The sequence below is a fragment of the Mauremys mutica genome, chromosome 1, assembly GCF_020497125.1.
Source record: "Mauremys mutica isolate MM-2020 ecotype Southern chromosome 1, ASM2049712v1, whole genome shotgun sequence".
NCBI classification, from domain to species: domain Eukaryota; kingdom Metazoa; phylum Chordata; order Testudines; family Geoemydidae; genus Mauremys; species Mauremys mutica.
Window position 1 is genome coordinate 233,201,145 of NC_059072.1, and position 25,688 is coordinate 233,226,832.

The window sequence follows — 25,688 nt, forward strand, 5'->3', positions numbered from 1 at the left end:
AGGGGAGAAGAATGCCCCAAAGCCACATTTTCACCTTCAGATATTTCTCTCAGATTTACTCAAGTTAAAATTATGTATATTCAGAAGAGGCTGTTATTCCTAGGCTGGGCTGTAGTTCTAGTGTTTTTGTTTAATTTCAACCAACTGGTCCAAGTAGGCCATTTGGTAAAAACCTATAAATGGTACCCAAGGGCTCTGTGTTCTTGCTGCAAAGAGGTCAGCTATTTCCTTCTAACTAAAAATAGTCAGGGGGGGAGGGGAAGCGGGCGGGAGGAGACTGAAGTTTAATTTAGCACCTGAAAAACAGTTTACAAAACAATTTTCATCATGAGGCAAGATGGAAGTAATGAAAAAAAAAATGAGCCTGCTCATGAGAGTTAAAAATTCTTTGTGATTTTACAAGGTTGGCTGGAGTATAACCAGCTAGTATTAAAATAGTACTACAAATTAAAATAATAAACAATAATGAAAACTCAAGGCAGGCAAAATGCACAGCAGAGATGCAGGGAAATCTACTCCTTCCCCAGACTGAATGGACTTATTTATCATAAAACCATCACAGAGTGCCACAGTTCAACATCACACCCACAAAGAGATGTAGAGACAATGGTTTTACAATGGACAGAGCACTGCACAGGGAGTCAGGAGCTCCAGCTGGGTTCTTTTCCGACTCTGCCACTGACCTCTATGACCTTGGGCAAGTTACTTCACCTCTCTCTGTGTCTCTGTTTTCTTGTCCACCCTTTGTCTGTCTTGTCTATTTTGACTATAAACTCTTCAAGGTGGAAACTAACTCTTAGTATGTGTTCACTTGGGGCCAAACATACATACATACATACATACATGCACAATCATCCACAGTGTAAATTCTATCACCTGATTTGAAAACAGTAGGAAATAACAGAAAATATTAAAAGTGCACTGACCCAGGGACTAAGCACTACCATACAGAATTGCAGGGTCAATTTTCCCAGTCTGGTGCCTGGCTCTCCAGATGGCCAGAGCTCAGAATACTGCTGAGTATTCCTGCATACCTCACTGCTGACCAAACTGTACCATTAAAGAACAATACTATTTAACTCCAAAGGATGTCTCATCCAGTCCTGTTCAGCTTCAAGGATGCTGGCCTTTGAGAATTGCTGCAGCCTAAGGAGCCACCGCTCTTCCAAAGAGGCAGGCCATATTATGACCCTTTGAAGGATAGGTCTGGTTCTGGCCCTGTAACTACAGAAATGGGGAAAAACTCATTTATAAATAAGTGGGAGAATGGAAAACAGGAAAAACTGGCAGAGAGGACATCTCAGGGCTCTGAAAGAGAGAAAAGTTCTTCTCCCCGCCATCCTCAAAACTAAGGGTATAAAAAGCCAGCCTTATAAAAGGCTTCAGAGGGATTTATGACCCATGCAATGGAAGAGCAAGAAGGTGAAGTCCCAATATCATTATGATAAATGTAGGATACATAAGTAACTTGGGGGGTGGGGGGGAGATACAGAAGACAACTTACTGCCAGAGATTTCTTCTTCTAAGACACTTGGACTATTATGCAGCTGCAAATGTTTATATGCATGTATAATTATTAGCCTCTTTAGTACTAAGACAGACTTTTTAATCTTAAAAATGGCCTGTTTGTTCTTTAGCTCTCTGAAACACTTATATTGAGATGCAGTAGCTGTTTAAATATCTGCCAGTTTTACTATTACTGCATGTAGCCCAAGAAAGGTTTAATACGTTTTTAATATGTGAGAGTCTATTTCTCTGTCCACCCCACCCCCACTGCCAGATCTACAGGGGAAAGGTTCCCTATTTGAATATGACTGTATTTGTGATGTTGCAATTATTAACTGTCGTTTACCCAAAAAAAAAAAGAAAAAGAAAATTAAGAAATCTGAAATGGTGCTCTTGCTCCCATCCTGTTTGATATCACAGAAAAAGGAGTTATTTGATTTGAAAACTGTGAGATGTCTCCAGGTTTGGTAACACATTGTCCATATAGTTCTAGGCCAACCAAGAGGCCTAAATCCACCATGTGCTGTTATGTGGTAAGCAAGGTTTACTGCAGTTAATCTTGTACATGCTGTGTGAGCAGTCTCAGTTAAAGGTTCACTAATAAATGGGTCAAGGAGAAAGATGTGACATTACAAGCCTTCTTGTGTAATATGCTAACCCGTTTTCTTTTCATTTCAGGTGGCCCTACAAAATAGATTGCTTTTCCCCCTGCCTCCTATTTTAAACATGAATTGTACATAGAGGGGGTAAACATACCAATAATACAAAATCCTCATGCAGGAAAGTGAAAAATCTTTTAAGACAACATGAAGAGGCCAGACTTTGTGAAAAAAATTGTATCTACTATAAATCTAACTTTTTAGGGTGTGGTTTTGTGTGCAATATGCCTATTTGAGAATTGAACAACATGTAATTAAATAGGCCAAGGGTCATTAGCATGACATACTGCAATACTGCTTGACCTCACACCCATTTAAAACAAAATAAACTGCTGCGATTAAAACAGCAACACAAAATAGGGAACAGAATCATAAAAGGATTATAGTTGGGAGGAACGTGTCCACTAGCCTGTGCTGCTAAGTATCTATGCTGGGCACACTAACTTTGAAGAAGTGTCCTGTTGTCCTAATGTGTTAATGATAAATAATCAAGCACGTATTATTTTTGCCTCAATATATATGCAACAGGTCTGCAATTTTATTTTCTTGCAAACACTGCAGTAGTACTCTGCTTGTAATACAAGTCACACTGAATATTTTTCCCATAACACCAGCACTGGTCCATCACTTTGAAAGGATTGCTTTTCAGTTAATGACAGTATTACAAATCATAAACAAAAATTAACTTGTTTACCTACTTGGAGCTAAACTTCGATTTACCAGAGAGTGATCAACTCCTGTGCTTGCTGATTCAAACACTAGATGAATGGGATTCCCCTCCCCCACCCTGGGTTGTGCAAACTCCACACTCTCTACAGTGTGAATACCTTTTATTTTGCTAGTGAAATACTAAGGGGAAATGTGAGTATCTTAAGGCTAAGTTATCATTTAAAAAACTCCTCTCCAAACTCACTAACCCTTCCCCTGCACAAATTAAAAAACAAACCTCCAAACAAACAAGTCTCCTTTCCTCATTCAGAGGAACATTTCTAAAGCCACCACATTGTGTTACTACTCTCTGCCTTAACCAGGGTTTAGAAACTCCAGCAGAATTAACATTCATAATAAACCTTCCAACGATGCAAGACTTTCTAGCCTTTTCCAGTCACTTTAGGGTAAAACACATACACACACAAAATCATGACACACTTGAGAGAAACACACACAGCAAAAATGTGGGAAATCCTAAAAAAACAGTCATAAATCCAGCAGAATCAGATACAAAAGAAACAAATAATAAGAAGAGGGGAACATGAGGAAATTGATTCCATGCACTGAAAAATATGGCAAAGGCAAGCCGTTTTAATCACTAAACTGCATGTCACAGCCGCACACAAAAAAGGTCCAAATGATGAATAATCAGTCCTCCAAACTCACCTCACTCAACGTGTATTAAAGGCACAGCTTTCACTTCTGGAAGCAGCAGAGAAAAGCCTCAACTTCTGCAAGAAACACACACAGAGACTTTTTCACTTGCAGTACATGGTGTAACTCTTCTTTTCCTAGGTCCCAGCAAGCGTTAAAGGAGACTGTAAATCCCACCACCACACACACACTCCTCCTCCTCCTCCACACAGCAGAATCAAAAGGAAGTCCCAGAGAGTGGGAAGAGGAAAATGGAAAGTTTTTGGTGCGGAATGGCGGTCAGGAGGTGCTGCTGCTCACTACTTCATTAGCAGAGTTAATGTGTTTGGTGTGAGTGTGTGTCTAAGGCTTCCAAGAGACAAGCAGCAGCAACAGCAGCAGAACTGAGAGAAAGACACACAGAGATAGTCTGTGACCTGGACTGGGGGGGGAACCAACCAGCCACATTGACCTGAACTAGGGGAAGGTAGACACACACAAACCCTCTCTACAATACCTCTCTCTTCCTCCAAAATCAGTCCCCACACTCCCCCCAGAAAACTTCAAACAGCAAAAGCACGCCTACCGAAAAAATGCTTTGTTTTTTCTTCCAAGTACCTAAGGTAACTTGTTTAATCACTTAAGGCTTATTTTTGTCATTATTTTGAATCCCAGGGATTTTTTTAATCAACCCTCCCCCATCTACTAGGAAAACGAAATATTAACCCTGTGGACTCAGCAATAAAAAATGTCAAAGATGCGTGAACACTGCTCTCCCTCCCCTCCTCCCCACATACAAACACATACAGTTTGTCTGTGATAGTGTGTACATAGATATGAGTATATACTATATTCCCATTATGGTCTGGGGATAGCTTAGTTTACATTAATTGTATTAAATTATGTATTAGTGTATACTGTTATTATTTTGCAAGTTTCAGACTGCTGAAAGTGTCTTTGGATTTCAAATCTGAAAATATTCACAAAAATCAGTTTTGAAAAAGTCAATTTAAAATAAATCTAATTTACATTTCCACAACCCTCCCAGGAAGTAGATCTGGTAATAATGTATATTTATTAAACATCAAACCATTCATGTGTTAAGCCAATTGGAAAAATACTCCAGAACCACCTTCTGTTTTTCTACCTATTCCAATTTTTTAAGTGTTTTCCTCTATAATATTCCAGACAGCAAGAGCCTAATTCTCAATAATCTGAAACATAACAATCTGATCAAAAGACAATGGGTGTTTTTCAAAATTGAAAATAGCTGGGAGCTCAGCAATCAAAAGAGTACATCAGCAAAAATAAATTCTTATATATCTTATTATAAAACATGAGTGATGTAAAACTAATGTTTCTATAACATTATTAGAGCACATTAAATATGGACTTACACAGTCTCCATAATTGTGAATCAGCAGAATGGATTTTATTATATACCAGTTGAAATTCAACACCCCCAAAAATGTTGTTTTTTTGCCTTGAACATGCCCTTCTTATTTTTCTCTGGATTTGTACAGCTTGATACTGAGATATTACATTCAATCGAGAAAAGAAGGGAGCAATATAAAAACCAATGCAAGTAAATGATGCAACATTGCCCTGGTTACATGTGCTTCCCTTCCCCCAACCTCTTACTGGTGAGAGTGCTGTGTTTTTTCCGCCTGTAGAGTCACATCGTGGTTGATTGATTCTCCTTTCGCCTTGCTCAGTCATTCAGCTTTGGAAAGTAAATAACAAGTTGACATCATTACAGCTCTCTGCATTACTGTGACACATTCCTCTACTACCACACACTGTCTATTAGCTGCGCAGTAAAACCCACTCTTTTAAAGCTGGGATTCCAGTGTTGTGTTGCTTGCTCTGGCACAGCATAGAACTTTGTAAATAGCCTACTGCTATGTTTGAAACATAAAATGCTTAACCAGTGTCAATATTTTAAATTATAAAATGGTTTATATAGATATAGATATACAGATATGCAAAAACAGTTTTCTGACTCCCAGTCAGTGATGCAAGGTCAGTGTCAATAATATTCAGTTAATGCCCTGGCCGTGGCCTATAGCCTTATTTTACTCTTATGAAACAAACTGTCTATAATCAGACTATAAGGCCCTGAAAGTATACATGATTAATTGCACTTTTCTGGTGGTTAAATTGTGTCAATGTTTTGGTCTGGTACCTTATCCCGCACAAATGTGAAAATCATGCAAATACATTGCTTCCTGGAGTGTCTGTTTAGATACGCTAATCCCTTTGGTGGTGATATTTATTTTACATTGTAATTCATATTTTTTCAAGTGGCCAGTCTTTTTGTTCTTTTGACTTATTTTTAGATTACAGAGGCTGTTATGCTAGTTATATTTTCAATTCCTGTTGCAGATTTAGATAAATTCTCCATGTGCTGTCACTGAGAATTCTCATAGTAAAGGATTATGATGTTGTGAACAGAAGCTGCATAGAGATCATCTCCATGCACATTAAAACACGATACTGAAATGGCAAAAAAAATTAAAAAAGCACACACACCAACAAATTCTGAAACATTACAGCCTAAATGTAATGCGAGTCATATTCAGCATCTAGATATATGGTGCAAAATCATTATTACTAACAGAGACAGATTAGCAAAAGTCTTCCTATTTTAATGAGTCCCTGTTTGGGATTTTTTTTGGTGTTTGTTTTTTTAAGTAAAGTTATATCAGTGAAACTCTTGATACCAATGTAGTTTTGGTCCCATCAAAGCTAATCTATTGAGACTAAATGTAAATCAACCATACAAAATATAAACCCCAATGTATCAGATGTCCAGTCAACCTCCTGCACTTCTGGTTTTGAGGGCCTAAGAGCAGGGACAGAAACGGTGTAAATTGATCAGAAAATGGGTGTAAGTGTGTGTACTCCTTTTGTATTCTGGTGAGTTACAATTCAGCACTGGTAGGAGCAGGTGAAATTCTCATTGATGTCATTGGGACCTATGGTCCATTACCATTCAACTTTGTTATACTGTTCCAACAGTGGGAACTTTATGGCAGTAAAGAAGGTGAATCATGTCACTAGGGAATACTGCAGCACAAAGGGATTTTCTTGGTAGAATAGAACCAGTTTAGTGGCTCTACTCAATATCACTTTTAGCACACAGGTGTGGGGAATGGCCAGAAAGGAGAGAGCAAGGGTAAAGTGCTGGAGTCCCAGCTAATCCTAGCTGCTAACATGGTTCATTTGGACCTTATCCTAAGTTATTGTTTCAGCAGCAGAGTCTATACAGAGCAGTTTCAGGGCTGCTTTAACTTACACTGGGGGCCAACAGGCCATCAGTTAGTCCCTGAATAGAGGAGGTTCCAGGTAGATTCAAAACCAACTTTTCCATGCCAACGTTTCAGTTCTTGTGCGAAGTATAACATGGCTATAACGGGTCCACTGAGAATTGTGTCTGCCCACTGCAAGCTGCATTTGGTGGAGAGGAACAGCACAAAACCAGTATAAAGGATTTAGTCTCAACTATACTGGACACTGCAAACAAGAGTGAAGATGAGGGGTGGGCAGAGAAGAGGATATGAACAGTGGACATAGAATACTTTTGGAGACCACTTGTCAGGGGAGGATCTACGTCTCAACCAGAGCACAGTTTGGCTTGCTTCCCTTCTCTGGCACACATGGTGTCCTTCCCCAGTCAGGGTATACCAGAGTCTCTCCAAACAAGCCAGGTACTTTCCCCCTCCCTGAGTACAGGGAGGATCAAGTAAAGAAAGAAAGAAAACAAATGCTCAGTGTTTTGGGCAGCCACTCAGTCACCCCTTTAGGACTCAGCTTGTCTGTAGGCTTTTTAGTGTCCTGATCAGGGTTAGAGTCTGTCCTTAGATACCTCCCCTTTCTGTAAGACCAGTTCTGTTCCTGGCCCAGGCAGTCTTGGTCTTCGCTGGTCTAATCCTATAACCAGCTGTTTGAGGCACAGCAGTCTTCCCCTTGTTACCACCCCTTGGGCAAGGCTTTCCCTTTTTTTTAAAGCTCTCTCCCTACAGGCAGAGCAAGCCCTGCAGTTGTATCTGGTTAGTGCTGGTTAGGCCCAGGAGAGTTCCTTAGCCTCCTCCTTAATAGGATGAGGGCATTCACCCTCACACACCCAGCCCCTCAAGTTGGAAAGACAGTCTTGGGGTGGGATCACCTCCATCTCAGATTTCCTGGGGAAGGGGGAAAAACAGTGTTAGCTTGGTCCTTTCCTGCCCAGTGTTGCACACTGAAGCTATAGGGCTCAAGTATGAAGTACCACCACAAAATACATGGGTTTGAGTCTTTCATAGTATGAAGCCAGAGTAGAGGAACATGATCCTTGATCAGGGAAAAGGGGTTGCCCAGCAGGTGACACCAGAGGGAATCCACAGCTTACTTAACCACTAGTGCCTCCTTTTCAATAATCAAGTAGGCCTTTTCTCTAAGGAATAGCTTCCTGCTCAGGTGTAGAATCAGATGTTCTTGCTCCTCAAAGTCCTGTGAGAGCCAGGTGCCAAGAACAAAGTCTGCAGAGTCTTCGTGTAGTATCAGAGGGGTAGCTGTGTTAGTCTGGATCTGTAAAAGCAGCAAAGAGTCCTGTGGCACCTTATAGACTAGCAGACATTTTGGAGCATGAGTTTTCGTGGATGAATACTCACGTCGTCGGATGCATGTAGTATGAATTCGCAGAAAAAGTCGAGGCTGAAAAGCATAGGTCGCCGGCCGTCCTGCTTTCAGGTCATTACAAACTTCTTTGCAGTTCCCATCCCATCAGATCTTTGAGTTATTACCTTTTATGAGGTCTGTAAAGGTGTGTGTGTGTCGAGAGTGGGGGTGGAGGTGGTGTAAAGGAGGGAAAACGAGGGATAAACTTCCAGTAATACCCTGTCAGGCCTAGTAACTGCCTCACTTGCCTTTTCTTCTGGGGAATCGGGCATGCTGCTAGGGCTTGTACTCTATCAGTTACAGGTTTCAGTAGGCTGCCCCTACACAATATCCTAAACAGGCTACCTCTTTCATGGCTAGTCTACATTTCACAGGCTGTGGCTGGGAGGCCTGCATCTTGAAGTGCTCTTAAGTGCTGCAGGTGGTCTCCCAAAGTAGGGCTGTAAATGGTGTTATCTGTGTATGCAGCAGCAGACTGATGAAGACTGAGGATCTTATTCATAAGCTGCTTGGGTGTTGCTGCAGCTCCATGGAGTCCAAATGGCATGGTCTCACATTGGAAATGCTGAAGGGGGTTGCGAAAGCAGTTCTCTTGTAAGGATGGGAGTAAAGGTATTTTCCAGTAACCCTTTGTCAAATCAATAACCCTTTGTCAGATCAGGTACTTTGCCGATCCCTGGGCATTGAATAGGGACTGAATTTCAAGATGGCATTATCTTTCCTGAAATTAATGCAAAACCAGACCGTCTGGTTTGGGAAGCATAACTATAGGCTCCTCCATTCACTTCTGGAATCCTTATTTACCACCTTCCCCATCTCCATCATTGCTCAGACTTCTTCTCGGACTGTGTCCCACATCCTCCAGGGTAAGGGCCAAAGGTTTTCCCTATCTGTTGGGCCAGGGGATTGCTTTGTGGTGTTGGGTTAACTGTGTTTTTCATGGGCTGGGGGAAAATACAGTAGCAAAGTCCTCAGTCAATTGGAGGAGTTGCTTCTTCTGTACAGGGGTAAGTCCCTGTGGGTACTTGGGTCCTAATTCAAGCACCGTAGGGAAGGGAGTTCAGCAGAGCTTCTCATGTCTGCAAAGGTTTAAGAAGATTCACATGGTAAATTTTGGTTTCTTCCCTTCTGCCTAGACTTTTATGTTGTAGTCCACCAGCCCTACTTTCCTAACGACTTCATATGGACTCTGCCACCGAGCCATTAATTTGACTCATCCAAAGAATTCAGTAAAAGGACATGCTCACCCAGGTGAAAGGTCCATAGTCATGCCCCATGATTATAATTTTGCTCCCAAGTATGTTAGGCCTTTATTAAGTTTTCTCTTGTGAACACCTCTATGTCCCTGAGTCGTTTCCTTAATTGTAAGATGTGCTGGGTCACACTTAAGACACCTACATCTTGTTCCTCTCAGGCTTTTTGCAGCAAGTCCAAAATTCCCCATATTTGGTGCCGTAAAGTAATCTCAAAGGGAGGGAACCCCATAGAGGCCTGAAGGACATCCTCTATGACAAACAGGAGCAGAAGGAGTAGCTGATCCCAGTGCTGGTGGTCGTCACTAAAAAAAACCATTCCCTTTAGTGTTTTATTAAATCACTCCACTAGCCTGGCTGGCTGTGTGGCGTACACCAAGGTTTTCAGGGACTTGACCTTCAGAAGTGTGCATAACTTGTGCATCACCTGGAAATGAAGTAAGTCTATTGATCCAGTAGTATTTCTTTGGAAAATTCCACATCTGAGAAGAGTTTTAGGAGCTCTGATGCTATTGCTGTGGCTTTTGCTGAGAGATGTGGAAGAGTCTCCAGGTACGTGATTGCATAGTTGACAATTAGTAATATATACTGGTACCCATATGTGGTCCTTTCCAGGGGCCCGATGATGTCTAACCCCATTCTTTCAAAGGGTGTCTCAATCCATGGCAGAGGGACCAAGAATCCCTTTGTCACCAGACAGCTGGCATGGTGAGCAGGAGGAATAGTATTCTCTCACCTCCAGGTGCATGCTCAGCCAATAGAATCAGGCTAGTACCTGTGACAGTGTCTTCTCTTCCCAGGTGTCCAGTCCATGGTTGTCACGTGAGAGCTGCAACACTGTCCCGGTGATACTTGCACTGCACCAGCAGTTGTCTTTGCGGCCCTGGTTTGTGGATCTCTTTCAATTTAGCACAGGTTCCCTTCCTCGAGCATGAAGCATGGATACTGCTTGACTTGCCAAGGCTCCATTACTTTCCCATTTACAGAGGCCTATTGGTCATACACAATACTCAGTGAAGGCGCTCCTCTGTCTCTGCACAATACTCCCACCCTGTAGGAGAGCTTCCAGGTCTAGGTTGATTATCTCTTCCTTCCCTGTGGGGGAGGATGATCATGTTGCTCATGATGTTCTCTCCTCAGGGTCTCCAAAACCAGGCTTTGGGGTTCATTCTGCAATGGTGGGCCTGGACCCCATTCACTGGGTGGGCCTGTTTGTTACTGTCTTGTCAAAAAAAGCAAACAGCCAGTCTTGGCCTATGATAAGGGGTAGGCCAATTTTTCAACCAGAGCTACAGTTGTCGTGTTGGTTTGTGTCTCCATGGTCAATTGCAAATGTTGCCTGAGGTCTGTTTTCATATAACCATTTATGCATTGTAGGTGAATTGACCTTTAAGGAGCATCCTTGTCTCCTACTAAGGAGGTATGGACCCTATCTGACTACAGCCAGGGTAAACGGGTCCTTGAACTCTCTTCCTTTTGCCTCTCACTGGCACCGTCAACTTGGTTGTGTGGGAGCCATTTTCCTGGCATGAGTTTCTGCAGTCCAATCCTCTGTGTATTTGCCGTCTCCCATTGTGCATTCTTTCTTCATATGTCCTGTCTGTCATCCGAAGTAGCAAATCACCAGGATGGCATTGATGGCAACTTTCCTACCTGGGGATGAACTTGGATCTTAAGTAATGTCCGGACCCAGTTCTGCAGGTCCTAATTCGGTTGCTTGCGCTGCCTGGTTGTCCCACTGGCAGCGTTGTTTCCAAGCCTGACAGCCCTACTTATCCCACCTGCATTTATCACAATCTAACACCTAGTCTGATTGTCCTGGAACCACAGAGCTGGACCCCTCAGAATGATTGTTACCAGTTTGAGGTCATCCACTCTTTCAGATCTGGCCTGCATGGCGTTGAGGCCTTGGGGAATCCTGAAACTAGTGACCCTTCAGCCTCTGGAAAGCTCTAGATTAATCACAATGCATCTGACAAGATACCCAGGCAGTGCAGTAATATCCACCTTCTGCCTTTTGTGGTAATATCCTTCTAAATCATTCAGTCACAATCAGCTTGGCCACCTGGGCCAGACCGTTCTTTCACATGGATCCACTTCCAACAGTGTTCCTTCAAATGGTGCCCTACTAACCAGGGTCTGGTCCCTGTGAGTTAGATTTTGGATCTGAAACATTGGTGGAGAGTTTCCTCAGAAATGTCCAAGGAGTCCAAAATGGTGGATTTTTGTTTGTAGTCCTTAGCCTGCTCCAAGTCCAGGTTACAGGAGGCCACTTGTTCCAGACCCATCAAGTATGGAGCCCAAAACTCAAGCCCATGGGACCACAAGAATGCTAGTGCTACCCTCTCAAAGGTAATTTAAAAAAACTTAGAATCATAGTCCAGTCCCATCTTTGTTAGCTTCCCAAGTTTTGGTGAGGGACCCACTTCAGAGGAAGCTTGTCCTGCTGGGACTCCTGGGGAGCATAGGATGGCACTATCTTTTGTACCATTTCCTGGTAGAGCTCCTGCTCCTGGCTCATCAGCTCCCTCAGCAGCTGTTGCATCACTTGGACTTGGTTCTGCGTAGCAACCGCTTGCTGATTGTGCATCTCAGCTCACCATTTACACCTCTGCTCAGGTTCCATTGTGCTCAGAACTACTGAGCTCCATCTCCCTCTGTGACTTTTTTGTTTGACTGTTTTTCTTTTCTTTCACACTTGTGTCAGGTATATGCTACCCACATTCTTCACCACTTTTTGTTGGGTAGGAGTTCTCTGAGTCCCCACCAGACCATGGTGGTGGGAGGGCTCAGCTGCTTCCCTTCTCTGACACTCACAGAGGGCTTCTCCAGCTCTAGGTATACCAGAGTCTCTCCAAACAAACAAGGTTCTTTCCCCCTCCCAGAGGAGAGGGAGGATCAAGTAAAGAAAGAAAGGAAAATAAAGTGCTCGGCTTTGGGGCCCAGCTAGTCTGTAGGCTTTTTAGTGTCCTGGTCAGGGTGAAAGTCCATTCTTAGACACCTCCTTTTTGTAACACTCATTCTGTACTGGCTTCAATCGGTCTCAGGGGCAGCAGGGTCCGCCATTATCTCCCTCTTTGCTGATCTAATCCTGTAACCAGCTATCCAAGGCACAAGTGTCTCCCCCTAGTTGCTGCCCCTTCTTGGGGCAGGCTTTCCCTTTTTAAAGCTTCCTCCCTCCAAGCAGAGCAAGCCCCGAAGTTGTTTCTGGTTAGTGCTGACTGAGCCCAGGAAGGGTCATTAGCTTCCTCCTTAATAGGGTGTGGGCGTGCTCCTCATTCCACTGCATAGATATTTGCACAGGGCCATTTGGGTAACTAGAAGAGTTGTGCTCCAATTTTCAGAAAACAACCCAAATTTCAAAGTCTTATTGCTGGAGCTTGATTCTTAGAAGTGCTGAGCACCTGCAACTCCGAAGGAAGGTAATGGGAACGGCAAGTGCTCAGTACTGCTGAAAGTCAGGCCCAAGGTGTCACCCAAAGCCAAAGCAAAGCAATCAATGCTTTGGAAAAGGTTGGGACTCACTTTGTACATAGAAGGAGCTCTGAACAAGTGCTTCATTACCCTCCTGTGTTGTTTATATGCTAAGGGCTTCAAGCTATAGCCTCCCCCACATCATATTTTCCTGTATTCTCTCTCTCTCCAAAGGAAATGAAATTGCTTTGCATAAATGCTATGAGTCATTTTTAAATAAATTCTATTATTTAAAAAAAAATCTTGGTGTTTTCCCTCACAAAAACGTCAGTGTTTCTAACAGAATGAACGCAATACATTTAATGTTAACGGTGAAAAATAAAATCAAGCCAAAGCCCAAGTAATTTGGCCATAATTCATATCCCCATAACTGTTTGGACATAGCTGTGAAAATACATATAACTCTGATCTTATGATGTGAAGAAAATCTATATTCTGAAGCCAGGACATATTAGGTCCCGATTCTTTTACACTTATGTATATACTTAACTTTCCTGTTATGAATAGTTCAATTGACTTCAGTGAGAATACTTGATAATGTCAAGGATATGCATTAGCATTTATAGGACTGGGGCCTTATTTTGCTTTTTATAGGGCCAGATTATAAACACCTTTCATATACCTGTTTGTAGCTAGTTGCAGGTGTATTCAATGGGACAACTCATGGTATTTTGCTCATCCAGATTTTAAAATGTGAAGATCTGTTTTGTAGGAGTTTTGATGCTTTTACATTTTAAATGAGGTTACAAGCAGAGGTACAATGCTATAATCTTGCTTTCCTTGAATACTGCATGCAGATGTGGTTGCCCCATCTCAAAAAAGACACATTTGACTTGGGAAAGGTTCAGAAAAGGGCAACAAAAATTATTAGGGGCATGGAACGGCAGCCGTATGAGGAGAGATTAATAAGACTGGGACTTTTCAGCTTGGAAAAGAGACGACTAAGGGGGGATATGATAAAGGTCTATAAAATCATGACTGGTGTGGAGAAAGTAAATAAGGAAGTGTTATTTACTCCTTTTCATAACACAAGAACTAGGGGGTCACCAAATGAAATTAATAGGCGGCAGGTTTAAAACAAACAAAAGGAACTATTGTTTCCATACAACACAGTCAACCCGTGGAACTCCTTGACATAGGATGTTGTGAAGGCCAAGACCATAGCAAGGTTCAAAAAAGAACTATTACGTTCATGGCGGATAGGTCCATCAATGGCTATTAGCCAGGATGGGCAGGGATGGTGTCCCTAGCCTCTGTTTGCCAGAAGCTGGGAATGAGCAACAGGGATGGATCACTTGATGATTACCTGTTCTGCTCATTCCCTCTGGGGCACCTGGCATTGGTCACTGTTGGAAGTGACCAATGGACTAGATGGACCTTTGGTCTGACCCAGTATGGCCGTTCTTATGTTCTTATGTTCCTTTACCGTTACAGCAAAACCTCAGAGTTATGGACACCTCGGGAATGGAGGTTGCTTGTAACTCTGAAATGTTCATAACTCTGAACAAAAAGTTATGGTTGTTCTTTCAAAAGTTTACAGTTGAAGATTGATTTAATGCAGCTTTGAAACTTTACTATACAGAAGAAAATACTGTTTTTACCCATTTTAATTTAAATTAAACAAGCATGGAAACAGTTTCCTTACCTTGATTTTTTTTTTAAACTCTCCCTTTATTGTACTGTACCAGTGGCATAGTTAGGATAGGAAAACTGGGTAGGCCCCAGCTTTTCAGTGGGTGGGCGGGCAATGATGGGGGGGTGCCGGGGCAGGAAGGGGAGGGGGCAAAGGAGGGATCCGATGCCCTGGGGAGGGAGCAGGAGGAAGGGGAGACCCTGGGATGAGGGGGAGGGAAGAGAGGGGGCGCAGGAGGGATCTGGTGCCCTGAGGGGGGGAGGGAGCAATGAGGGGCCTGTCTCACTCCACCTTCCTTACCGCTCAGGAGGCACCCAGGGCACACAGGCTGCATTGTGCAACCAAGGGGCTGAGGGGGGCCACCCCGGGACTCCAGCTCCGCCAGCCATTCCCGACCCTGGCTCGGTGTCCATCAGCCCGGCCATGTCTCCCTCCTGCCAGCGCTGTGCACTGCTGCCCCAGTCTCTGGCTCCTGCACTAGCCCCACCCAGACCCATCCCCATGAGGCACACCCCCTGCAAGGCTCGTGCTGGGGCTGGAGACTGGGCCAGCAGTGCACGGTGCTTGCAGGTGTGGAATGCGGCCAGGCTGAAGGACAGTGATCTGGAGTCGGGAGTCCCAGCCTGTGGATTCGGGGAGCTCCATCTCCGATTTGGGTGGCCCTGGTTGCTAAGTGGGTGGGCCACGGCCCACCCATGGCAACACCCTTGTACTGTACTTGCTTTTTTTTTTATGTTTGCTGCTGCCGCCTGATTGTGTACTTCTGGTTCCAAATAAGGTGTGTGGTTGACTGTTCAGTTCGTAACTCTGGTTTTCGTAATGCTGAGGTTCTACAGTATCTAATCAAAGTATAGCTCCCACTGCTGACTCAAGGACACTTGTGTATCAAATGAGTGTTAAGGCAAGGCCATTCTTGTTTTCTCAATGGAAAAAGAGGTGAGCCCACATTGACTAATTCTCCCAAACTGAATGCAAAAATCTCATACTTAAATGATTTAGGAAAATACTCCCAGGTAATATAATATATGCACATGTATATATTTCTCTTTTAATTAAGGTAAAATAGATCATATTCTTTCATGTGTATAATGCTACATCACCTACTTCCCGGATCTACGTAGGGGGCTTCAGAGATTGTGGTGAAGCTAACTCCTCCATAGGCATACTGGATCCTATGGGCCCCTTTGGATCCTTACCTGGTGCAGTGGTCTCTAGGTTGCTTTAATATACTTCCAGAGTCATTTTGGCCCCAGGCTGTCCAGGATTTGGGGCGGAACAGAGAGGTGGCCACTTCTTTCACTTCCCTCCTCCAACCTTGCTCTATGTGGACTCAGCTGTGTTAATATTCAGCACAACAGAGGATACCTGGACCACTTTCTTTTCCCCAGTGCAATATATTTGCCTTAAAACAGAGTATCTCTAACTAGGGACCAAGTGAGAAACCTGAAGAGCCATGGAAATAAAAGTACTATTTTGAGGATATCATTCTGCTTCCCATGTAGAAGCCCCTCCATGTGTGCTCCACGGGGGTATGAGTTTATGGCTAAGGATGTCTGTCTCCCTTAATCTTTCACATTTTGTAGGTATGTTAATTCTGACCCTCTGAAAAGTTACCCTTTTGTTTCCCTTCTTGTTGTGAAGCCCCCCCACCCCCCACATCCCTTTCCAAAGGGGTGTTTTCTGGGAAGCAACCAGCTGGAATGGCCCTAGTAACACTGGTCCAGGAGCTGGACATGACTAACATGAGCCAGCAGGGAGCACCCACAGATCCAGGAATCCACCAATATTGGGGGAGAAGGGTTTCAAACCGCCTGATGATTCCTAGGTGATACAAACTCTGTATATTTCAGGGAATGATCCAGTGGAAAAGAATCTGTCAGGAGACCCTCAGTTTCCAGTCCCTTACATAGGAACAGCATATGTAAAGGATGTACTGACCTGGAAGCTTTCTTATAAGTCAACCTCTATTACCATAGGCCCCAGTTCTGTTGCCATTACCCTGTTGAATAATAGCTTGAGCCCAGATCCCCAGTGGTATTTAGGTGCCTAGTTCCCAATACCTTTGAGGATCTGGGCCTTACTCTATGACAAGTCCCATTAAAGACAATGGGATTGCTCATGGTGTAAGGTGTTACTCAGCATGAGTAAGGGTGACAAAAGTGGGCCCATAGTGATATAATTATATGGCCTTTTCCCTTGTATCACATGCTGAATTTATAGTTCAAGACTTGCATGATGGATATTTGATATCTTGTCCAAACGTACTCATGCATACAAATTAAGTTATCTGAACTCTGCAAATGATAGAAGTTACAAATAGATGTTTGGCATAGAAATTGGCATATTTTAGACATTATTTACTATTATTTGTATTACCAGAGCACCTAGGAGCCCTAGTTATGGATCAGGAGTCAGGACCCCATTGTGCTTGGTGCTGTACAGACACAGAACTGATGCAAACTTTCATGAAGGCTTAATGTTGGCACCAGTGATTAGTAGTGCTGATTCCTACACAAAATACTTTTACAAATTGCTAAAGCTTTTTTCCCCATTGTGTCACATAGATATTCAGACATTAATTTTCCACAGTTCTTCTTCTGTTGCAAAATTCCATCTCCACATCAAATCTGTGAAGATTATCCTACATTAGGTTTCCAATCTTAATTCCACTTCGTTCCAAGACTCATCAGGACTACCATCTCTCCAGATGAATTGTACTAGAAGGAACAATTCCAGAGCCGGCTAGTGATATTCTTCAATTGTTTGGGCAGCCTCACAGTTGAGCATCATGAACAACTCCGTTCTTAGGCAAGGCCTTCCTCAGCCTTCCAAGTTCTGCACAGCCCAAGGAGACACAGGCTAGGGGCAGAAATTGAGCCCAAGTCTTCTGCATAGCAGCAAGAAGCACTACTCTTAGGCCACTGGGTCTGTCTTGCTTTGCAATTTTAAACTTCATAGTTGTAGTCGATGGCCAAATTCTATTTTCAACAGCACCTGTGCGTCTCCCTTGATGTCAATAAGGAGACTGTGAGAAGAGATTCACCTTATTTTTATGGTCAGTCTTATATATATGTACAGTATTAGCAAATATTTAAATATTTGCTAATACTATACATATGGTACTTTCTTAATACTGTGCTACCATTAATTATGTTTAATGATGTGTCTTATTTTAAATAGACACGTTCAGGGTCAAAGAAATTAATTAAATAGTTCTGGTTACAAATGAAGATATTTTAAAGCCCAGTCCTGATTCCATAAATCCATAGGAGTTTTGACTTAAATAGGAACAGAATAGAACCCTTGAACTAAGTAAAACCCAACTGTCAGAAAAAATGAATATACATTACACAGCAGGGATGAATTTTTGCTTGATTCTATTACAGACCTTTTTGCTAAACAGTGTAATTAGTAATATGCAGGGGTGGGTGGTGGAGGAGAAACTAGCTCCAGTAACCCAGTTTAAATCTCCCATACAACAAAGGTGACTCTCTAAGTCTCCACTGTCCCTGGATTTTAGTTTAGCATTCTCTGGGTCCTCCTTGTAGCTGTCAGTGTTAATCAATGAGACGGGAATATGAAAAGGAGAGATTTTCAGATTTGAGAGTAAAATCATGTTTTTGTATATATATATAAAGAAGGAGAATCCTATGCATGTGAAATTGGGGATTGTTTTGAATGATAAAGGTGAAAACCTGGTGCATACAGCTCGTAACATCCCCTACCCCCCAAGATTCTGTCCTTTCCCCTTTTTAATCAAATTCCATGATTCTGGTCTTTTGACACACATTTTTGAATATTTGCTTTAATTTATATATTTGAAACAAAAGTAAAGGAAGATAATAGGAGGTAAGGGAATTCCCATGTGCCTCTTAGCCATCTTCCTCGAATGCCTCCCCAATGTGTCTGCTAGTTTAACCATACAGTTACAGAACCTTCCAAAACAACAAGACTTGTTAGTCTGAAGCCAAAATTATCACTACTGCATTACGTCATGACAAATTTGTGATTGGCAGTATGTTTACAAGCTGCAGTTACTTAAGAGTCCCCTATGCAATTTGTTCTGTATAAATGTGTATTGTTTTAATACTGAAGAGGAGTAATATTAAGGAGATGCACGTGATTCCATGATTTGTTGCTTATGATGTCCTACACTAAATACAGTGTTCAAGTGAAAGTGTTGTGAGTTTCTGCAAATGGCAGAGGTTTCATTTAAATTAAATTATAATTAAACACTCTCTACTTAAGGACACAAATGAAGCATTTTTAGATTTATGAATGATCCAATTTTAAATTATGCGGGTAATTTTAAATAGAATTCCTGATTTTAAAATGTAACATGCTTCAACTTCCTCTCCATATATCAGTGAAAGCAGAAAAGACTCAAACTAACAAGAATGCATCCAGTATTTTTAAAATGTTTCCTATTGTGTGTTGGGTCTTTATCTACTCACATCCTATTAAACGTTAGAAACCTCTCTCATAAGGGGCCCGATACTGGCAAAACTACCTGTTTAAATAAAAACACTGAAAAATAATATTTAATATATGCATGATTTATGTAATTGTTAAAGCGTTTAAAATAAATTCCTCATACCTATATTCAGCACTACACTCCCTAATAAGCATACAAGGAGTTAGGCTCAACAGGGCTGCCCAGAGGGGGGGGGGCAAGTGGGGCAATTTGCCCCAGGCCCAGGGCCTGCAGGGGCCCCCATGAGAATATAGTATTCTATAGTATTGCAACTTTTTCTTATGGAAGGGGCCCCCGAAATTGCTATGCCCCAGGCCCCCTGAATCCTCTGAGCAGCCCTGAGGCTCAAAACTTGGGCCTGATCATGTTCTTGTTGAAATGGGGGCTAAAACTTCTATTGCCTTTCATGGGAGCGAGATCAGGCACAAGATTTACAAATGTCTCAGCAACTTAACAGTAATGGTCTATATTCCACTGGCGAGCGTTTATTTCTGCGATAGCACTAGCAGCCAGTAGCCCAATAGATCTTTTGCTCTGTTCTTAAACCTAGCTGCCAGCTGGAATCATTAGAAGCCATTTGAACATTTTCAGTTGGAATTTCCAATAGTTTGTTCACACTACTCACTGAAGAGGACACAGGTTGTGAGATCAATGCTGTATTTAGCTATGTCGCTGTTATGTTTTTCTTTTCTGCGTGAAACACCTTTATATTTCTAAGGAACCTGCTGTCTGCAGAGACAAGCAGCAGTTGTGCTCCCTGCTGACTGTTGCAGACATACACTGTGTGCTTTTCCACTGATACTTTATTTTAGAGTGAGACGAGAACAAACAAACACCTAAAGGCCATTCTGACTGAAAAGATCTTAGTATACTGAAAAACTTGATATCATCAGTAAACAACTGCACAATTTTTGCAACATTGTTAAGGAAGATGGTTAGAAAAAAATATGTACTATTGGAAAGCGCTTCTTGTTCAAGAAAATTTAGGGCCCAATCCTACAGCTCTTACTCATACAGTAGAACCTCAGCGTTACGAACACCAGAGTTATGAACTGACCAGTCAACCACACACCTCGTTTGGAACCAGAAGTATGCAATCAGGCAGCAGCAGAGACAAAACAAAAACAAAAAAATGCAAATACAGTACTGTGTTAAATGTAAACTACTAAAAGAAAAAGGGAAAGCAGCATTTTTCTTCTTCATAGTAAAAGTTTCAAAGCAGTATTAGTTCAATGTTCAATTGTAAACTTTTGAAAGAACAACCATAACGTTTTGTTCAAAGTTATGAACAACCTCATTCCCAAGGTTTTCATAACTCTGAGGTTCTACTGTATGGAGAATCCAGTTGATGTCAATGGGACTAATGTGCAGGCAGGACTTGTCCTCTATTGTATCTTAATAGTTCAAACAGAAATACTCTATTGTTTCAGTTGCATTGCAGCATTTGTATTGTTTAGCTTTACTCAATCTCAGGCCATTGTATACACCCATAAAGTGCTCTTTACATTTTGGTACTAGTCAAGCCTTGCAGTCCCAGACTTAACCTGAAAGTAGGAAACAGAGCAACAATCATTTCCTTATGTGTCCTCTAATGCTCATTTTGAAGGAAGCAATAGAAGCTTCCCCAGCGTCATGTCTCAAAATGATGAAGTAATGTGAAGAAGTTTACCTCTAGTTCTAACTTTTTTTAAGAAAAAGTGCGTGTTCAGATTGTAATCAACTAATTTTGCTTTTAACAAATTTTAACAAAATTTTAAACTTTAAATTTATGCTCACCCACGAAAGCTCATGCTCCAAAACGTCTGTTAGTCTATAAGGTGGCACAGGACTCTTTGCTGCTTTTACAGATCCAGACTAACATGGCTACCCCTCTGATACTTAAATATCATCTCATGCACATACGGGGATTTCCTTGCAGAAGTCCTCTCAGACTACACAGCAGGGCCCACCTCCATGCCTTGCAGATCCACAGGCAACTATGAGAAAGGAGGGGGGTTCATAGGGGTTAAGACCAACTGTGAGGAAGTCCTGCATTACTGCACATGGTTAACAACAACGTCTCTATTTGTCTTAGTTCATCAACCAGCACAACAGAGAGACTTTGCACTTGTACAGCACCTTTATACAAGGATCTCAAAAGCAGTTTACAAACATTAGTTAACAAATTACTGTAACAACTATGGGAAGTACAGTAGCAGCATGCTCATTTTTCAAAGAGGTAAACCAAGGCACAGATCATCTAAGGGCCTGTCCATGCTAGAAAATGTTGACACTTTAACTCTAGTGGGATAAAGGACAAAACCTCCCAGTGTTGATGCAGTTATACCAGTATAGCTTACTCTGATTCAGAAAGCAAAATAAGCTATAACAGTAAAATTGCATCCACACACAAAACCATCACACCCCTAACCAATATAGTAAGTTTTTCTAGTTTAAACCAACCCTAAGTGATTTATTCAGAGTTACCTATCAAGTCAGTAGCATCCAGGAGCAGAACAATACATCTGAGTTTCAAATCTTTGTCTCTAACCACTAGACAACACCCTTCCTCCCCCAACAGGTTTTTCAAAATGGAGTGAGGAGACCCAGGGCCAGACACTCAAGGCGTGTAAATTGCCAGAGCTCCATTAAAGACAATGGGCTTCTGTCAGTTTTCACCAGCTGAGGATCTGGGGCCCAGTTTCTTTCTGAGGATGAATGGGTGAAGCAGAATGTTTCAAGTGCATTTTAAAAAAATGGCAGGCATGCTTTAAGATTACCATATACCATTGCACAACGACCAGTCTATGGACTGGCACTGGTCCCCGAGATCTCCCTGTCACAGTTTAGGAAGATAGCAAGCTGATTGCTGGTATCAAAAAGGTTGCCGAACACTGCTCCAGGGGAGAGTAAAAAGACTAGGACTGCCCGGAAGACAAGATTTCTGTTTCATGAAAATTGTGATGGTTTGACATTTGTTTCTATTCTGAAGCAGAACAAAAATCAAGACCTACTAAAATGGAGAGAGAGACTATCCCACAGTAGCCAACTGTCCCATGTCTAAAACACTCACCCGGGCTGTGGAGAGCCAGGTTCAAGTCATAGAAACTCCTGGGTTTCCACACACAAAAAACCTCTGCTTCAACAAAGGGCTTTTGACCAAAAAAAAGTCTAGTAAAAAAGTTCTTGAGGCACTCTAAAAGAACCACAGTGAAAGAGAGACAAATCTGGGAAGGGAAGTTAGATATAGCAGTTGCCTTCCTAGGGAATCCTGGTAAGTAATCTCTCATTTGCATTTTCTTCAACTTGAAATTTTATATTCCTTCCAGTGAACATGACTATTGTGTATGAGTGGCAGGGGTCATTTGTTCCAAAAATAGGTTGCTAATATTTGAGAAGTGCTGCCAATGAAAAATAGAGGACTGGACTGGAAAGAATGCCCCATGCACTGGGCCTGAAGTGCCTCTAGTGGACTGTTCCCCAAGGGCCCAAATAAGAACTGCTACAAAGTTGTAATTATATAAGCCAGGGGTGGCCAACGTGTGTCTCTGGAGCCACATGCGGTTCTTCAGAAGTTAATATGCAGCTCCTTGTATAGGCACTGAGTCCGGGGCTGGAGCTACAGGTGCCAACTTTCCAATGTGCCAGGGGGTGCTCACTGCTCAACCCCTGGCTTTGCCACGGGCCTGCCCCCACTCCACCCCTTCCTGCCCCCTCCCCTGAGCCTGCCATGCCCTTCCCCCTGCACCCCCTGAGCCTCCTGCACACCACGAAACAGCTGATCAGGAGGTGCGGGGAGGGAAGGGGCGGGGAGGTGCTGATCGGCCGAGCTGCCGGTGGGCGAGAGGTGCTGGGAACCGGGGGGGGGGGGGAGGGGGGAGGGGAAAGCTGATGGGAGGCTGCTGATGTATTATTGTGGCTCTTTGGCAATGTACATTGGTAAATAATTCTGGCTCCTTCTCAGGCTCAGATTGGCCACCCCTGGTGTAAGCCATTGTACCTACAGTATTTGCAACCTTTCCCTGTCTTGTCAACACTAGTAAAATACCTCTTCACTCTAGCCATATCTCTGAATGGTTACCGGGACCCACCAAGGCTAGAGCCTAAATGGCTTAGCAGCTGAAGCACTTTCGCACTTGCCTCTGAGCCATGGGACACCTGGGGAACTACTAGTACCATAGAGGTTTGGTGTACCACAGCACTAGCAGCTAGGGCGACCAGACAGCAAGTGTGAAAAATTGGGTCAGAGGGTGGGGGGTAATAGGAGCCTATAGAAGAAAAAGCCCCTAATATCAGGACTGTCCCTACAAAATTGGGACATCTGGTCACTCTACTAGCAGCTGAAATAATTACGAAGTTAATGCACATGAGCAAAAGATAAATGACTTTACACCATGGGCAAGGTGCTACTGTATTACACTATTAACTGAGTGCATGCTGCTGTTTGGTGGGTTACTCAAGTGGGTACCTGAAGACAGGGCTGCCGGAAGAGAGGAGGGAGCGCCAAGGGGCCATGGCGCCATCACTTTTAAAATTAAGAGGGCTCTGCCATAGTTCTAACTAATCCCCATTCTTCCTAGCCCCATCCCATTCCTTTCCTGACTCCTAATGTGTGAGCATCAGACACTCAGCTCCTGCTCCTGCTTACCTCCTACGTGGATTCAAGATATGGGTAGGTCCTGCACAGAGGAATGGGAAAGTCTTGCACCCCACAGTTGCACAGGCCTCTGTCACAGCCTGTTGTGCAGAATTTTAAAAATAGGCGATATTAGAATTAGCAGAAGATATTTCAGTTTACATATATGTATTTTATTTGTGTGACCCAAAAGAAGCCTTTCCAGCATTAGCACATTTAGTATGAGATTCAGGAGCTACAGATTCCATATGAAATTGAATAGACATGTAAAACCAGAATAACTTGTCAGCAGTGTTGCTGACCTGGGGCTATGGTAAATATTGTACCCTCCTTTTGGAAATGCTTTCAGCAACTTTTGGTGGGTGTGAATTTAAAAAGTGTTTATTTTGTTTGGTTTGGGTTGGGGGGTGGGGGGGAGGTTGCATCAAGAAAAAGTGTGAGTGAGATCAAGCCAATCTTACTCAATTCATTAAATGTAAGCAAGGACACACCTGAAACGGTGTAAAACAAGGTACTGTTTTTAATGATGGCCTGCAAAAGAAAGCAAGCTCTCTTTTGCTTCTATTTGATTTATAAGTGTAAAAGGTTTCTGTTTCTCAGGAAACAGGACTTGCTGTTTGTTTTTTTAACATTAGAAATATTGGTCATGTCTACCCTGTCTCTGATGGAATTCTCTATGGACAAAGGAAGAACTGGTAGGATTATGATCTCAGAGAAACCATGCAAATGAACCTGGATTAACTGAGAGGAAGAGTGAGTTTTATTCCTAGTGGGTGGTTTTAATTTTGTTAACGCCCGTTTAACTCTAGTGCTGAGAAACATTCATGAGAAAATATGTCACTCCCCTGCTCCTCCAGGGCAGAAAAAATTCAAAGTGCACATTCGAGACTTCCAAGGCAGTCTCCAGAAGAAGCAGGGAAGGCCAGTTTTAAGCTATGTCTACACTACCACTTGTGTTGGTATAATGTATGTCATTCAGGGGTGTGAATAAACTACCCCCTAGAGCGATGAAAGTTATACTGACTTAAGTGTCGGTCTGGACAGTGCTATGTAGGCAGGGGAGCTTCTCCCACCGACATAAGTACCGCTGCTTGTTGGGGGTGGATTAATTATGTCAACAGGAGAGCTCTCCCACACCGGCATAGAGCAGTTACACCACAGATCTTATAGCGGCGCAGCTAAATTGGTACAGGTGTGCCGCTGTAAGCTCTCTACTGTAACCATAGCCTTACCATTCCTGATAGTTTTAAGGTAAAAAACAAACAAAACACCTGTTAACCCTCTTTATACATTATCAAGAAACAAAAAGGCTGCACACCTAGGTTCTGTTTTTTAAACATCCTTATTTGTATCTTTGAACCAATGCAGTGCGGGATGGGGCCATTAACTCACCTCTATTCTATCCTTTCCGACCCATTTTGGGGCACTGTGCACTCCCAGGAGCCTCAGCAAATGAGACCAAGAATAAGGCCACAATCTCGTTTCCTGTCTTCACTGCCAGACTTTTTGGGTTTTTTTTAAATAGTGAGATAGCTGCAGGAGCATTAGTTATCTCGCTATCAAATCCTAATGGAGACAAGGCTCATGATGTAACTAGGCAAGGTCAACACTACAGCTCCCCCACTCACAGTGAACCTCACCTAGCTACATTGTGATAAAAACTGTGGCACCTTGCCATACTATAATATCTGGAGATACACCTATCTCCTAGAACTGGAAGGGACCCTGAAAAGTCATTGAGTCCAGTCCCCTGCCTTCACTAGCAGGACCAAGTACTGATTTTGCCCCAGATCCCTAAGTGGCCCCCTCAAGGATTGAACTCCCAATTCTGGGTTTAGCAAGCCAATGCTCAAACCACTGAGCTATCCCTCCCCTTTCACAGACACATAGGTAAAATGCATTATTAGTTTAACACCGATTTTTTTTTTTGGCAGTGGACAGAACCTGTGGCTGATCTTTTTAAGTGGGCTAAACAAGGAAGTAGACCCTTCCCTTCATGGTAGCTGCAACATGGTTCTAGCAAAGCCATTGGTTAGATTCTAGATTTTTTTAGTTATGGCCAGATCCTCAA

At 42.7% G+C, this 25,688-nt stretch overlaps 1 protein-coding gene across 4 annotated transcripts in view; it reads right to left on the minus strand.

Moving 5' to 3' along the window:
- The window catches only part of TBL1X (transducin beta like 1 X-linked), a 339,461-nt gene that overhangs the window by 259,631 nt on the left and 54,142 nt on the right, over positions 1-25,688 (minus strand). For 2 of the 4 annotated variants that reach the window (XM_044993779.1, XM_044993606.1), the window contains exons 2-3: positions 5,151-5,232; positions 3,543-3,607 (exon numbers count right to left, since the gene is read on the minus strand). The gene's annotated coding sequence lies outside the window, so the exon portion shown is untranslated. Of the gene's footprint in view, positions 1-3,542; positions 3,892-5,150; positions 5,233-25,688 lie in introns of those variants that run through there. The other 2 variants (XM_044993855.1, XM_044993525.1) reach the window with 1 other exon arrangement.